Source organism: Marmota marmota, unplaced genomic scaffold (genome assembly GCF_001458135.2).
Source record: "Marmota marmota marmota unplaced genomic scaffold, marMar, whole genome shotgun sequence".
NCBI lineage: Eukaryota > Metazoa > Chordata > Mammalia > Rodentia > Sciuridae > Marmota > Marmota marmota.
Window position 1 is genome coordinate 19184651 of NW_025999982.1, and position 15886 is coordinate 19200536.

The 15886-nt window shown below is 40.5% G+C and overlaps 1 protein-coding gene and 1 long non-coding RNA gene across 4 annotated transcripts in view; one reads left to right on the top strand and one right to left on the bottom strand.

Annotated features, from left to right (window-relative positions):
• Positions 1–807: 807 nt before the first annotated feature.
• Paqr8 (progestin and adipoQ receptor family member 8) overlaps positions 808–15886 on the top strand; it is a 50474-nt gene continuing 35395 nt past the window's right edge. For 2 of the 3 annotated variants that reach the window (XR_007348517.1, XR_007348518.1), the window contains exons 1-2: positions 808–953; positions 7048–7078. The gene's annotated coding sequence lies outside the window, so the exon portion shown is untranslated. Of the gene's footprint in view, positions 954–7047; positions 7079–11798; positions 11988–15886 lie in introns of all 3 variants that reach the window. The other variant, XM_048805466.1, reaches the window with a different exon arrangement.
• LOC125617489 lies at positions 8089–15115 on the bottom strand. The gene is made up of 3 exons (XR_007348520.1): positions 14975–15115; positions 8144–8149; positions 8089–8101 (listed from the first exon to the last, which is right to left on the bottom strand). It is a non-coding gene; the product is annotated as an uncharacterized LOC125617489 (long non-coding RNA).

Sequence of the window (15886 nt, forward strand, 5' to 3'; positions counted from 1 at the left end):
TAAAACAAGGTAGTATAAGGAAAAAGTTCTAGGAATCAACAGACCAAAATTAGGCCTGTCGCAGAATAGTGAGATGAGGTGGGTGGAACCCCTATAGTAACATTAATACAGCCCATCTCCGCAGGATTGGATCAGTTTCTTTTCTTCAAAAAATACAGACTGCTCTGTAACAGCAAAACCGATTCGATTGGTTAACTGATGGTCCTACTACTTAACTGTATTTTTCTCATGGGAAAATAGAGCATTGTGGGTGAGGGGCAAGTCGGGTCACTGGTGCCAGGACCTAATGGAGTTCTCTATATGGAAGATGGGTTGGTAGTAGTGGGTTTCTTGGCCTGATGGTGTAAGATGTGGGTTTGTGTGATGAGCCTTGCACGGGTGTGTTTGCAAAGGCCTTCGTGATGTGTTACAGCATGATTTATTTCATGGGCATGACCCTCAATGCTCACAAAAGGGCAGTGAAAGAATGAAGGCCAGGATTTAAATCAGTCTTGAAATGGCAGCTTAAGTTTGTTGTTTCCCCCTGGGATGGGTTCCTGGAAAGAATCTTAAGTGCGGTTGGCTGGTCCTATCCTCAACCCACGGATTGTTGTTGTTGGTTTTTTGTTTTTTGTTTTTTTTTTTCTTTTTCCCTTGCAAAGGTGGTTACAAGAGTCTGAGCCCCCAGTGGAAGGAAGCAGCGTCAGTCAACTTCCTTGGCAGCAGTGGCGGCTGCAGTCGGGTGTGCGCTGGGGCTGCGCTGGGCTGCGCTGGGCTGCGCTGGGCTGCGCATCCCGCCCCGGGGCCGAGAAGGGGCGGAGCCAGCGCTCGCAGATCTCCTCTCCCGGCCGCTCCCCCGTGCTGAGTCCTCGGCAGTCAGTCGCCTGCAGGAGGCTGGTAACAGGGAGCTGAGCTGGGAGTGCAGGCTGGACACGGCCGGGCTGCGCGCACCCGCTCGGCCGCCGCCCGTGCGGGTGAGTCCCGCCGCGCATGGCGAAGAGCCGGCAGGGCTGGGGATCAGGACCGGGATGCTGAAGAGCCTCGGGCCTGAGTTCAGGAGGCGGGGACGGCAGGATCGCGCCATTGGGGAGCTACAGGACTAGAGGCTGAAGGGGGGTCCAGAACCGCAATGTTGGGGAACCCGAACCCGGGGCGAGGGTTAGGACGCAGGTGTTGGAGAGTTTCACTAACCGAACCTGGAAGGCAGAACACGGGGCAAGACTGTGGTGTTGGGGAGCCCGGAGCTCGGAAAGGCTGGGGTGTGGGGGGGGGGTTGTCTGTGATATTTGGGAGCATCGTAGCTGGAGTCCTGAGAACTGGGGATGGGGTAGGTGTCAGGATCGCGACACGCGGAAGATTGGGAGGGCGGAACGAGGGGCGCCCTGCCGGCATTCTTGGGGCACCCTCCGCAGGACTGAGGGGAACTGAACCAGAGAGGGGAGTGCCCGGAGAAGAAGAACGGGGTGGGAGGGGGCACTCGAGGGAGGGAGCCCTGGAAAGAGCCGGGTTGGGCGGTGCGTGTAGCTTCTTGCTGGAAATATGGGGGTTCTTCGAGAAGATGGAAGTGATGGGTGCAAAGATCGGAGCTGTGTTGAGAATTGGGGGCGGCTGGTTTATGGGCGGGTGGTGGGTGGGGCTGGAGGGTGGAGAATGCCGCGGCTGGGTGTCGGAAGTGGCTAGTGGTGCTGGGACACAGGGAATCTGTCAGCCATGAGAAAGCAGTCCTCTCCTGGAACCAGGTCGTTGACACCTCGAGAGGGCATCTGCTGGAGAGAGGAAGAATGGGTAACTCCGAGAGAGAAGAGTAGGGACCCAACGCTCCCAGACCTCCGGGAGTATTAGGAACCTACTGGGAGTTACCTGTGGGCGCCCTGGTGTGAGGACCTGGAGCCGGCCAGAGCATCACAGCTTGCTGTGTAGCTGCTTGCGCTCCTGGTACTGATGGACAGGAGGAAGGCCAAGGAGACCTGCGGTCCAGGTTGGGCTGTTTATCTTGCTCTAAATTGCACCCTATATTTCTGACCTGGCTTAAAAATTATTTAGTCCAGGGACCCGATCAAAAGAGTCTGTGCTAGAAATAATAGTTACGGAGTGAGATTTCAAATAAACAGATAATGTCTATAGTATGTGTACCTTAGGCGTAATTCATATAATAAAGGTGTGTGTAATTTTTAGATACACACACTACTTGCTCCTCTGCTTCCTCAGAGGCTGTTTTGGAGTAAAAACTGGAGGAGACCGACAACACACACACACACACACACACACACACACACACACACCAGCCCACAAATGCACTACATTCCACAGCCCAGTAAACACGAGGAGTATTGTAGTTTGGGATTGTTTGTGTCAGTGAAGCTTCTCTTTACTGCAATTAATAGGAAGTTGCCTGTATGGAAGGTCGACTGCCCTTGACTGCCCTGTTAAGATCAGTCACAGCCTGTACCCATCCCTGAGCCGCTATACCCTCGGCCAAGTCAACTGAAACGGAGCCAGACTGCTTGGCTTTAGCACTTAATGGGATGGGGTAACCAAGTGTGTATATAAAAACGATCAGATGGCAGAGCTTGATCTGATAGTTTATTTTTTTATTTTCTGTTGTCTTGGGTGCACAACTCCCTTCAATTATTTAAATAATGTTTGACTACCTTTTATTAATATATCGTATATTGCTGATTATGTATTGTAATTAGTTTATTTGCTCTAACAGCTACTCAGGAAGACCCAGGGTCTGTGAATCCTATTAAGTGGATTTATTCATTGCAAGATACCTAGGTTTGGGACAGAGAAAAGGTGTTCCCTCCTTTCTTCCTTCTGTGCTAAGTGTATAGGTCCATCTTCTGACACACGCTGAGATTGATGAACTTTCTAGGAGGAGTGTTTTGGCCACTAGCATTTGTTGCTGGTTCTGATCTCCCCAGCTTCTTCATAAAAAGGAAATCTCCTCAGTAATTATGCAAGTTAAAGGGAAAGGGAAGTATTCATTTTGCAAGTATCATTTTAAGACAAGTTTTGTTTCATTAAGGAGGTATATGTGTAATTAAGTGGTCAGAATCTTGCACCAAAAATCTGCATTATCATTGCAGCAGCATATTTATTCACTTGGGCATAAAGCTGGCTGATGCTTCCAATTCTTTATCCAAATGTTAAAATAAATATGCCAGTATTTATACATTCAGATGAGTATTTCTCCCTTTCAGATGTCTCCTCTTGGCAAACCACGTACTAATCTTAGTGATGCTGTCATTGCTGGGAATAATTTTGGAGCTCCTGCTCTGTAGTTGCCTTCTGAGTTTGCAGCACATTTACCAAATTGCCTCAGTGATGGTCAATCTTCTTCTGTTGGGAAGGAGCCAAACACCTAGTGGGGCCAACTTGGGCTTCTGGGGTAGAGAATTGAGGTTATAACATAAAGTGTGCCCATTAAAATAATGAAAATTCTCACGAAGGGCTGGTAATTCTAAAAGATATATGTTTTCAAAATGGGAAAAATAATTACTCCAAAGTACAATCCTCACTTGGGTATTTATGCTCTAGTATGTGTGAGAATAAAACCTGTTATACTTTATTGTTATACTTTATGGCATATTGGGCTAGAGGAAATAAACCTTTCTTTTCCCCTTCTTGATATTCTTTGCTAGGCAGTTTCCATTACTGCATATTTTCAGAAAGCAAAACAAATAAGAGACTTGTTTTCTCACACACAAAAAAAGATACTCAGAAAGCCACTTATTCCAAGTAATGCCTTGTGATTGAGTCTTCATATGAAAGAATTTTACAGAAGCAAGTGGAAGAGAATGATTTCTTTAAATTCCTTTCAACTTTAGGATTCTAGGCCATGCAACATGAGAAATTAACAGAACATGCAGCTTTTCTTCTATTTCCATAAATTCTACCCCCCCTTTTTTTTTAGATTATATGTCATAAATTTTCAGGCAGTCATGGCTCAAATCTGATCTAGCTGTGGTCTTGGACAAGTTGTTTCACTTCTTTCAGCCTCAGTTTTCTTACCTTAAAAAGAAGTTACTAATAGTTATGTGTCTCAGGGGGTTGTGATAAAGATTAAATAAGATTTATACATGTAGAATATCTAGCTTGGGGCCTGACATATAATGAATGCATAGAGGGTCTATTTTTATTATTAAAATTATTTATTGGTAGCTTTATATAACATTTCTTTGAATCCATGTGAAAACTTATAATTTTTCAAGTAATGATTTTCCTTTTATCTGAGTTGTAACAACTGAACATGTACATGAGAATATTTTGTTTTTACCCTCTTATCATCTTAGGAGTATTTAAAGGATAACCTTAAAAACTACCAGTTAGTTACTTTATTTTGAATCCTGATGTTTTAAAAATGAATATACCAGTTAGGACTGTGCATTACAGTTTGGTGTGGTAGTTAAAATCTGAAGGAAAAAGGAGTTTTAAAGCCTCTACTATAATTTTTTCCCTGATCCAATGAAAATATTTTTCTATTGAAATAGTTATCATTCTCTTGCCATGTATTGAAAAGGATGATTCCAGTAAACATCCCTTTAGTTAAAACATGAATTTGTTATGCTTTGTTTTTTTAAAGGACACGGAAGAATGGCTTGGCACTAAATTCTCAGCTCTTTTGTAAATCTTGGTGTGAATCTTTTCAAATTTATGTATTTTACTTAATATATAGATATGTTAGCAAGATGAAAAATAATTTTATGCTAATTTTAATCAGATGTTAAGGGATTGCTATGAAATAGGTTGTGTTTCATGAAATACTCAACCTTTTATGAGAGTTCCCTGGGTTTTAGCAAGTGCTAGAGTTGGAGAGAGACACAAGACACAGGCTTTGACCTCCAGAAGTTCACATAATGTGCTCTCTCATGACTGTACATTGTTAGCCAAAGATTTTTCTCCTAATGGCTTATAGGGCTAAGCATTACTATGGATTTCACTGTAAATTCTTTTCTTTCAATTTCCTGGAGAAGTCTAAACAGGTAGATCTCTCAAGAGTGTTCATATTTTTAAAAAATATTTATTTTTTAGTTGTACACAATACCTTTATTTTGTTTACTTATTTTTATGTGATGCTGAGGATCAAACCCAGGGCCTCACACGTGCTAGATGAATGCTTTACCGCTGAGCCACAACCCCAGCCCTGAGAGTGTTAATATTTTTGAGGTTGATTAACTCTTTTAGGATGAGATCTCTGTGTATCTAGATGCTATGAAAGGAAGTGATATCTATGAAAGTACTTACTGAATTGTAACTCTAGCAATACTTTCCTGGAGGGTTGTGTGTGGTTCTTGCTTTCTCTTCTTAATGATGACTTATGTACTTGTCAAGTATGGAACATAATATACAGGGTGGTTTATCCCACCACAGTGGTTCTTCATGAAGAGAGAGGTTGATCTTGCCCACCCCCTGGAGATTTCTAGTAATGTCTGGAGACATTTTTTGTTGTTGTAACTGGAGTAGGGAAGGATGTTACTGGCATCTAATGGGTGGAGGCCAGATATGCTGCTAGGCGTCCTAGAAAGCACAGGACAGCCCCTAACAATAAAGAACACTCTGGTCAGTGGTATGGAGAAACCCTGGCCTAGAACCTGGGATTTGTGGTGAGGATTAACCTGTGCTAGCACCCTGGCACCCAGGTATTGACTGTACTATCTAGATGAATTATTCAACCTGAACATCTATAACATGCACAACTGCAGAGATATTGTGAAATTAAATGGTAGTGTTTATGAAGTGCTGAACACATTGGAGGTCCTTATTAAATGGTTACTCTTAGTATTATGACTGGTTTGTAGATCTGGGTTAAGACCTAGGGATTGTGCTTCAAACAGACATAGCTTTGGTTTTTGTTTTTTTTTAACCCATTATGTACAGAAAGAAGCCAAGTTTCTTGATCCATCCATGTGTCCAAAGGTAGGGCAGAGGAATATACTTCTTGTTCCTTCTGCATTCTGGCCCAGGTTCTACCAACAGCTAGATATAGTCTGCAGGTCACACCAACCAAATGAACAGGACAGTTCTTCAGACTTGTCTTGTGTAGAGGAAAGATGAGCCGAGGATGAAGTTTTCTGTTTCCATCTGGGCTACACCTGGAAGAAGGAGACAGCCAGGCTATGGAACTCCTTCTCACTGAGCTTATCTCCCAGACTACAGAAGGCTCTTCTCAGATCCCTGTCTACTCTTGGTCTGAGCTTCCTCTGCTGTGTGAGCAGGCAAGGAGGACTGGCAGTTTCTCTCAGTTTTTCTTTGGCCCCTTGTATTGAGCACAGAATTCTTGCAGGGGATCTCCTTACTTTTAACAAAATATTCCAATCCACATTTGTTTTTGTTTTGCTTGACATTATCCTGCCATCTGAGAGGGGAAAGATTCCACTTTAATCTCCATTTCTTTCTGTTTTTCCTCACCACCCTGGAGCCATATGAGTGAGTAATCAATTCACAGTAACATGCTGATCTTCAGGACAGAGATGGGGGTGGAGGTGAGGCAAATTCCAAGCCACAGAGTGTTTAGCAGACTGAGACTAAATAACAGTGGTTATTTGGCCGTGAGCTAGAAACCATTAGAGCTGTATAATAAGATAACCTGGGGCTGCCCCAACTCCACCTCAAACCACTGATTCAGTCTCAGTGGGTAGGGCCTGGGCATCAGATTTTTTAAATGCTTCTCAAATGATTCTGATGCCCATTGAAAGTTGAAGGACAAAAACCACTGCCTTCTGAAATTAAGGACCAGCATTTTAAAAGGAGAGAAAAGAGAATATAATTTAAAATGTCAAAATAAAGCATTGTTTTGTTAAGCTTTTGCTTTAGTGATGGGTGTATGCTGGCTTGCTTTTGATGAGGTATAGTGTAAAGAAGTTTTAAAAAAAACATTGTTTTAGAGTTTTAGCAGTGTTTAATTAATATTGATAAATTTACCTTGTTCCGTACATCTGTGTGTTTATCTGCAGGACAGTTTTCAAAGTGTTTTCATATATCTTGTCAATTATATCTTTGCTACCATCCTATGAGACATCAAGAGCAGATACCATCATATTTATTTTTATTTTTATTTTTTTGCAGATGATGAATTTACAGCTTGAAGTTGGAAAGGGTAAGAAATTTGTCAAAGTCATAAGAGAAAATGGCAAAAACAGGGGCTGGGGTTGTGGCCCAGTGGTAGAGTGCTTGCCTAGCATGCATGAGGCACTGGGTTCGATTCTTAGCTCCGCATATAAATAAATAAAATAAAGGTCCATTGGCAACTATAAAAATTATTTAAAAGAAAATGGAAAAAACAGGAACTTGAACCCAGGGCTTCTGATAACTGCTACAGGGCTCTGTCCATCATATCTTTCCGCCTCTTCTGATTTAGCAGACTCTATGAGAAAGAATGGAGCTACAAGTAGAATATGAGTCTGGCTTCAGCATTACAAAATAATTACTATTAACTGAGCATTTATCAGTGTCAGGAAATGTATTTATATTACTTTATTTAATTCTCAGAACAACCCTGTGAAATACATATATTATTAGTCCCATCTCACAGATGAGGAAACTGATATGCAGAGAGTTGTGACTTACCCAAAGAGTAGAGTAGACTTTACTCAAATAAAATTCTCAATTGCTTTAGTACTAGCATGTTGGCATTTCTCTAGATTTAAGATTCCTTGTCTTATCAGACACAATGGTATACACTTGTCCCAGGGAGGTTGAGGCAGGAGGATTGCGAGTTTAAGACCTGTCTCAGCAACTTAGTGAGGCCCTAAACAACTTAGTGAGACCCTGTCTCACTATTATTAAATAATAATAATAATAATAATAATAATAAATGGGCTTGGGAGGTAGCTCTGGGGTAAAGTACCTGGGGGTTCAATCTCTAGTACAATAAAACAAAAGACTCCTTGTTTCTTTTTTTTTTAAATATTTATTTTTTGTAGTCGTAGTTGGACACAATAACTTTATTTTATTTATTTATATTTGGTACTGAGGATTGAACCCAGGGACTTGAACATGTGAGGTGAGCGCTCTACCACTGAGCCATATCCTCAGCCCCAAGACTCCTTGGTTCTTAAGGAGGAACAAAATGGCCCTACTACCTGAAGCATTCATTCAGCTTTCCTTGTGTGTCTGGAGTCTTCTACCCTCCAGTGATTGAGAGAGAGAACCCCTCTGTTACTCAGACCTATTTTGTGGCACTTGTCCATGCTGTTTGTGATACCTAATGCTGTGAATCATTGAAATTCATGCTGTGACTTGGGTAGACCTAGCTGAAGAGAAACCTGAACACTAACCCTTGTGGAATGATATCTTGGTAGACTTGCCTGTGGTCTCGGAACCAGAGGATACCTTTTCATTCATTTATTTATCAAATACTGAAGCCAGCAGGTGCAAGGGTCTGTGCTAAACATGGAGAAGAAATGATAAGCAAAAGTATAATCCCTGCTGTATGGAGGTTACAGTTTGGAGGTGGGTTTTAAAGATGATACTTTGCTTCAAAAAATGGGTGGAGAAAGTAATTATCATGACTTTTTAATGCTTGTATGCAGGACTAACACCACCAGGGCAAAGCAAATCTCAAGCCCTATGTAAGTTGGAGGGCATCAGTTAATTACCTGCTCAGAAGCTTATAGTGGATGAGTTAGACTTCATGTGATCTCATGTAAATTTAAAAAATGTCCCTTCCTCAAAGGTGGGGAGTCTTCTTGCTGCATTAGGTCAACTGAGTTAGATGATCAGGTTGAACTGAGCCATGGTTGAAGGGAGATCTTCTTCTCTGCAGATCTGAGAAAGTACCATAAGCTTCAATAGTCTATTCTTAGACTATTCTTAGACTATCCCTACTTTCCTGTGTGTGGAGAATTCAATACCACATCAGAGCAGTATTTGTGGAATGAACAAATTAATGATAATTATGATGAATTTTAATGTATAATAGAGGTAATGGATGACATCAAGATTTTAAGAAGAGTATATAAGGTTTACTTCCCTTTGTAGAGAACCCAAAGACCATTAAAGTCTTTGCTAAGGGATTTCCAGCTTTATTATTTATACTTCTCCCATCCATTGACATGCTTAGCAATATATAGAGAGTGACATTCAACAAGCATTTCATAATAAAAACAATAGTCTTGCTGGACTTGAATTGTATCATACTTTTCTCTTTATTTTTTACTTCTTATAGTTTTCTTTCAGTTTAAAAGATAATGTCACAAGACATTTATATGTCCTATGCTATGTGATTCATACATAGGATAGGATATATGTACTGATGGTTATAACATAGTTATCCATATATCACAGCTCTATGGAGAAGACAGTGCACCTGCATCAAAATTTTGTCACATGAAATAGAAGGAAAATATTGAACTGTTTCTAATTATGTGGCTGTGATCCATCTCATGACCTGGAGAACCTTGGGGTCTAAATACTAATCAAATCCCAAAAGTGATAATAATATATCCATACATAAAGACTCCCAGAGACATAGAATAATTACTATGTTTTGAGCAATTACTATGTTCCAGTTATTATACAATGTACTTTACTTGCTTTATCTTTAATCCCTGCAAAAACCTTGGGAGGGAGATATTATCCCAGTTTGCAAATGAGAAAATAGAAATGAAGTGGCCAACCCAAGACTATGAGAGTTAATGTCAGAGCTGGAATGGCAAATTCCTTGTTTGTGAGGGGCCATGGAATAGAATTTGGGAATCCTGATTTAATAAAGGGCTCCTTTAATATCTAGCCTGGGATTAGTTAGAAGGAGGTTAGTTCTATCTGTCCAGCTCATTACCCTAAGAAATTTCAGAAGTTGGGGCTGACTCTGAATTGCTATCCCGAACCCACTGGAGGCATAAACCTAGGGTTTAGAGTGGGTTCATTAAAATTATTTTTTTCATTATTTCATATGCCTACAAATCCATGTGTATGTGTGGCAAATTGCTAACAGATCATGAAAATTAAGAAGTGTTTTTCTTCGGGCTGGGGTGATAGCTCAGTTTGGAGTCACCCACCCTACAGCTAACTTGTGACTGTGTGTGTCTGTGAAAAATATGGGATAGCTTGGCACGTTGGTGCACACCTGTAATCCCAGCAGCTCAAGAGGCTGAGACAGGAGGATCACGAGTTCAAAGCCAGCTTCAGCAAAAAAGCAAGGTGTTAAGCAACTCAGTGAGACCCTGTCTCTAAAAAAAAATACAAAATAGGGCTGGGAATGTGGCTCAGTGGTTAAGTGCCCTTGAGTTCAATACTCTGTAATACCACCCCCCCCCTGCCAAAATGGGCTAATGAATACTTAATGAATGTGGTTGATTTAGTAAACTTCCAAAGCATAGAGAACTAATAACAACTTTTTATTCTTATTTTTGATGGTGAAAGATTGGGCACTCATGGATGGCCTTGAGTGACAGTGAAGTTCTCAGTGTATCTTACCTTTCCGCCTCATGCTGGTGACCCATGCATGTCTCTAGAGAGGCAGGCTAGTCTCATGATGCCCGTGTGACCTGGGAACAATGTCTTTAAAACCCTTCCTGATCTATAACAGATTCTATTTATTGAGCACATGTTGTGTGCTAAGAGTTTTACTATATGTAGTCTTTCTCTTGCTCTCTCTCTTCTCTCTCACACTATAGAAATTTTCAAACAGACAGAAGTGGACAGAATGGTATAATAAGCCCCTAGGTGCTCATCCTCCCACTTCAGTAATTATCAATCCATGGCCAACTTCTTTTGTGCATACCTTACCTCCAGGTTATTTTGAAGCTAATCTCAGATATAGTATTTGTGAATATTTGAGAATCTGATTCTAAAAGATAAGGGCTCTTATTATAATTTCTTACACTTCAAAACGATCCCATTGGTGAGGTACCATTTTCTGTCACGACCCCTCGCCGGCAAGGGAAAACACGACACAGGATTCTTCTTTCAGCAGTTTATTCAGGCCTTGATTCAAGTATCATCTTCTAGCGACCCGCCCCGCCACGCCCAAGCACAGCCTAATAAAGCCTCCCGCATACCAATCCTAAGCTGCCACGTGGACCTTTCTCATAGGATGGGAAGGGATTGCGTGCCAAATCTCCATATTAGGAGTTGTTTGTCACAGGCCACAGTGGAAGCCGGCGCCATCTTCTAATGGCGGCCACGGTCTAATTAGAACGGCTCACCACAATTTTCATCTCTGTTTTTACAGATGAGGACCATGAGACCCAAAGAGGTTTAGTGACTTGCCCAGGTCACCCGACTTGTAAGAGGCAGAGACAACATGCACACCCAAACTGCCTAACTCCAGAGCCTGTCCTGTGCCCTATGGTCGTCACTGGATCCCTTCTGCTGTAGCTAATCCTCAAACTATAGAACTGGATCCTGGGACTATAAGCAAACTCCCAGGGACATGACTATTGATTTCCATGAATTCAGCCACCCCACCATTGCTGCAAATTGGGTCTTAGGTACAAAGGCAATGAATGACTATGAAAAGCCTGAGTGGTCATCTCCAGGAATGAAAAGACTAGCTTGAAAGAATAATGGATTCTATTTAGGCAGGAAAACTGACAAAGCAGTCAAACCATTATTTTTACATTGTTTGAAGAATGTTGGAGAAATAATCCACAGTGAAAAAGGACTCAGCAGAAAATGTGACTGTCATTGGGTGACAGCTACTAGGGAGCTAGAAAGCTTTTTTTTGAAATGAATTTTTCTTTGGTTTGCTCTTTTGGCAGAAGGAATCAAAATCTCCCCACTGAGTCTTTTCAGTTTTGTTTCTAGCACAGCTAATTGTGTTTATTTGTCTCCAGAACCACGTGCCTGCCTCTTCTCCCTTGCCTTTTCTTTAGGTCTCTCGCCTGCTGTGTACTGCTTTTACTGCCAAAAATGTTCTTCTCGCCTGGGAGCCAGTTGGTTGACAACACCAAGAATACATTGGGAGCTTAATTCTGCCTCCCCGGAGATCTGACCTAGCCCCTGGCACCCAAGCTTGCTATAAAGAGAAGAGTGATGAGAGAGAAATCAGATAATCTGTGAAAGTAAGCATGTCTTTTGTCTTACATCCATCCACTTCAGCCTTCAAATGTTAAGAACAGAGCAGAAAGCAAGTAAATACTATTTATTAATTGGTCAAAAGAGTTTTGCTAGTTCCAGTTCAAGAAACTGATTTTTCCATTTTTTTTCTTTTCAAAACAAATATCACATTGACTTTTCTGCTTAATGCTTTTCTGTCTCATTGGAACCACTGAAATTTGCTTGATTCTTAAGCCTCAGTTTCCTTTCCTTCCCTCTTTCCAGCCCAGTCCTATCACAGAAGCCATGTAACTTCTGGAGAACTACCTGTCTCTTTCTTCATCCTTTTACCTGTGGAGCACTAAGGTGTAGTATTTGTCACCGTGCAGTTGAGGAAGAACCCAGAAATTCCACCTTTGTCCCTTCATGGGAATATGCCAACACAGGCCTCTCAGATGGTGTTCTTTTCATGGACCATGTATTTTCCTTAATATTTACTGCTGCAAATATTTTTAGGTTTTCATTATTGATACTTCTGCTTAAATAAAAAGTCTAGTGGGAAAAACAGTGGAACACAAGCCATGTAGCTCTCTATAGTATTTACTCAGGGATGGCAAGTTATGGCTCAGTGCCACAGCTCTCTCTTGAGCCTGGCCTCCCTTAAAGAGCCTGTGTTAGACATTCCCTCTGAGCTCCTGTCCAGGCCAGAATGCCACTCAATACATTATTCCAGGGTTATCATTGAGCAATAAGGGTTGACATGAATGATGAAATATATTTGCCATTTCCTAAATAAGGGGTCTGGAAAGCTCTTCCCATACTGAAATTCTGTGAGCCTTTTCACCTGTGATCACACTAGGTCTCTAAATGGTTCTCTTCTTGACTATGAATCAGATCAAAGGAAGGGGAAATGTTATCACTCAAAGATACCAAACTATTTCTGGGAAGCAGATGACAAGAGAAAATGTTTTAAACACTGATGGTTACTAGAGAATTTGGAGGTCAAACTCTCCCTTTTGCCTCATAGTAGGCCCTACATTGAGTTTGTATGTTGGCTGGTAAGCCAGTAAGACTAAATAAAGTCATTCTTATTTTGGGAGAAAAGGAATATTTAATGCAGTGATCAAAGGAAATAAAAGGAAATCAAAACCAGAGCCTGTCCCTAATGAGTTCCTAATCTGGTATTAGGTGTTGTATTAAGCTGAATTTAGATTCATTGTAGTTTAATCAGATGAGAAAGTAAGAACCATAGCCCTAGTTTTAACTCATTCTCAATTCACATAATTCTCTTTATTTTTGAAGAAATCTGAAGGTATTAGGAATAACAGAACTTCCTTGACAGAAGATGTTTTTAATGTTCATGACTATATTATACTTAATGTATTGGGTAGTAAGAATGGCTTAGGGGAATCCATAGTCACCAGGAATAATTTCCAGTTGATAAACTGTGCAGGCAGAAGCTGCACAGTCTGTTCCAGGCCTGCCTGTCTCTAGAAAGATTGACAGAGGATGCCACGCTGTCATCTGCCTGGTTAAGATCAGGCCATGTGTGCACCAGTGTTTTTCTTTTGTTGTTTGACTAACAGCACATTCGTTTAAAGGAAAAATCAAACCCAGGCACTGTTTTTGAACGGTCTGATTTGACAGCAAGAATGGACAGAGCTGTTTGTCCATTTTAGAAGTCTCAACTCTATATTGGGGGTTGGGAAGGGAGGAATGAAAACCCCATATAGATCTGACAATGCATTATGCTGACCAAGTTATTTTAAGGGTAGTTTTTAAAAATCAGGTGAGATTTAGACTCCCCCACTCCCCAGTAAAGATATACTTTTACGTATTAATTTTTATCTAAAACTCATACTTCAGAAGAAATCACTTCTTGCTTACTATTATTACTTTTTGCATCTTTTCAGATGTCACATAAAAATAGGCTAAAAATAATTATTTGCTTGTCTTTTGGGAATGTTGAAGTAACTGAATTCCCTGGAGAGAAGAGTGGCGGGTGAGGCTAAAAGAGCAAGTTGGTTGGTGAATGCAACTTTTCAGTAGATATGACGATTCTTTGTCAAAGAGAGTGCTGTGGTGATGGAAATGAAACTGCAAATGCTGACCTTGAATTTTCTGGTAACAGAGAGTGCTTGTCTCTTCCTAGCTCCAATGATCTGTGCATTTGCCCAAATAGCTTCTTGCTAGCACTGTATCCTTTGTTTGCTAAAGTCACGTTGGAGGCTTTAAAATGCCCCCTTTGGGCTTTAAAAATGTATCTGTAGTGGTGAGGGTGTACTGGGGATGGAACTCAGGGCCTCACTCATGCTAGGAAAGCACTGTACCACTGAGTTATATCCCAAACCCTTTTTAATTTTGAGACAGGGTCTCAATAAATTGCCCATACTGGTTTCAAGCTCAGTCACTTGAGTAGCTGGGAAATTAAGATTACAGGCATATACCACCACATCTGGCAAAATGTATCATATTTGTATGTTAATGTGATAGCAAAGTAATATAATATAGTCTATAAAACACTTAATAAACTTAATCCATTAAAGTCCCTAGTTTTCAATTCTGCAAATATTCCAATGAAATTGACACAGGTGCATTAAAATAGGTTGGAAATCATAATCTAGAGTTTAGGTGCCCTTTATATATATTTTCAAGCACTCCATTCATTTACCCATTACTTTCCTCAAAAAAAACCAGAATGTTAAGAACATAATAATTATTTCAACAATTACCATAAGTTGTATATTTGTTGCTCAATGTAAGTTTTTCGTATGTATCCACATCTGGGATGATGGCACTTAATGAGTTAAAACTCAAAAGTGACTCTTGCTGTATCTGTAATCATCCTAATACTTGCAGTTACATTTATCTTTTTCAATTTTAATTCAGAAATCCCAATTTGTGAGCCTTTATTATTTTTTTCGTTTTACAGATGGCACTGCTGGTGCCAGAAGGATTGTGGTTTATTTTTAAGTTGTGCTTCATTTAATTTCACAAGAATAGGACTTGGGACGTGTGCCTTCCATCCCCCTTTGCCTCTAAGATCAATACAACTTCCAAGGCGAAAAAGCTGTCCATTTTTAATGGTGTTTATAATGTATGTGCCTTGTTGATATCAATGACTATATTTGCTACACTATAGCTTTAATTAAACACAGTTTTCAATTAACTAACTTTTTTTTTAGTTGCTCAAGACAATACAGTGATCTTGACATATCATACATTTGATTCAAATAGGGTATGAATTCTCATTTTTCCACATGTACAGATTTCAGGATCACATTGGTTATATATCCATGTGTATATATACAGCAATCCTAGTGTCAGTTGTATTCTGCTGCCCTCCCTATAATTAACTAACTTTTACTGACATACTCTGTTTCAAAGAAAAAACATCAAAGCAGGAAAATCAATTGCTGATAGAACTTTTAAGAGCAAGTTCCCAGTAAGATCGAGACCCACCCAATCTTCTTGACTATTGATATCTCCATTAGCCAAGTTTCATAATGGAGATGAAGGACCTGGATGGTTCTATATTATCAAAATTGTATGCACTTACTCATTTTGGAAAGTGGACTCAGATATCTTAGAGTGGTTTCCAATAAACCAGTTTGAAACAGAAAGCATTTCCCAAATAGCACAAAAGTTTAGGGCATAGGCTCTGGAGTACAGATTCTTAGGTCTACCCTCTTCTATCTGAGTGACCTTGGGCAACGTACTTAACCTGTTTCCTCATCTATATCATAGCTGAAAATGGTAAATCCTATTTCATCTACTTGCAAGGAATAAATAAGTTAACATAGGCAATGAACTTAGAACTTTATTTTATAGAGTAAGTGCTCAATATATGTGAATCAAGTCATAGAAGTAATTATTATCAACAGTTGGGCAAAAGGGAGTACCAGTTGGAGCAGAAGGAAAAATA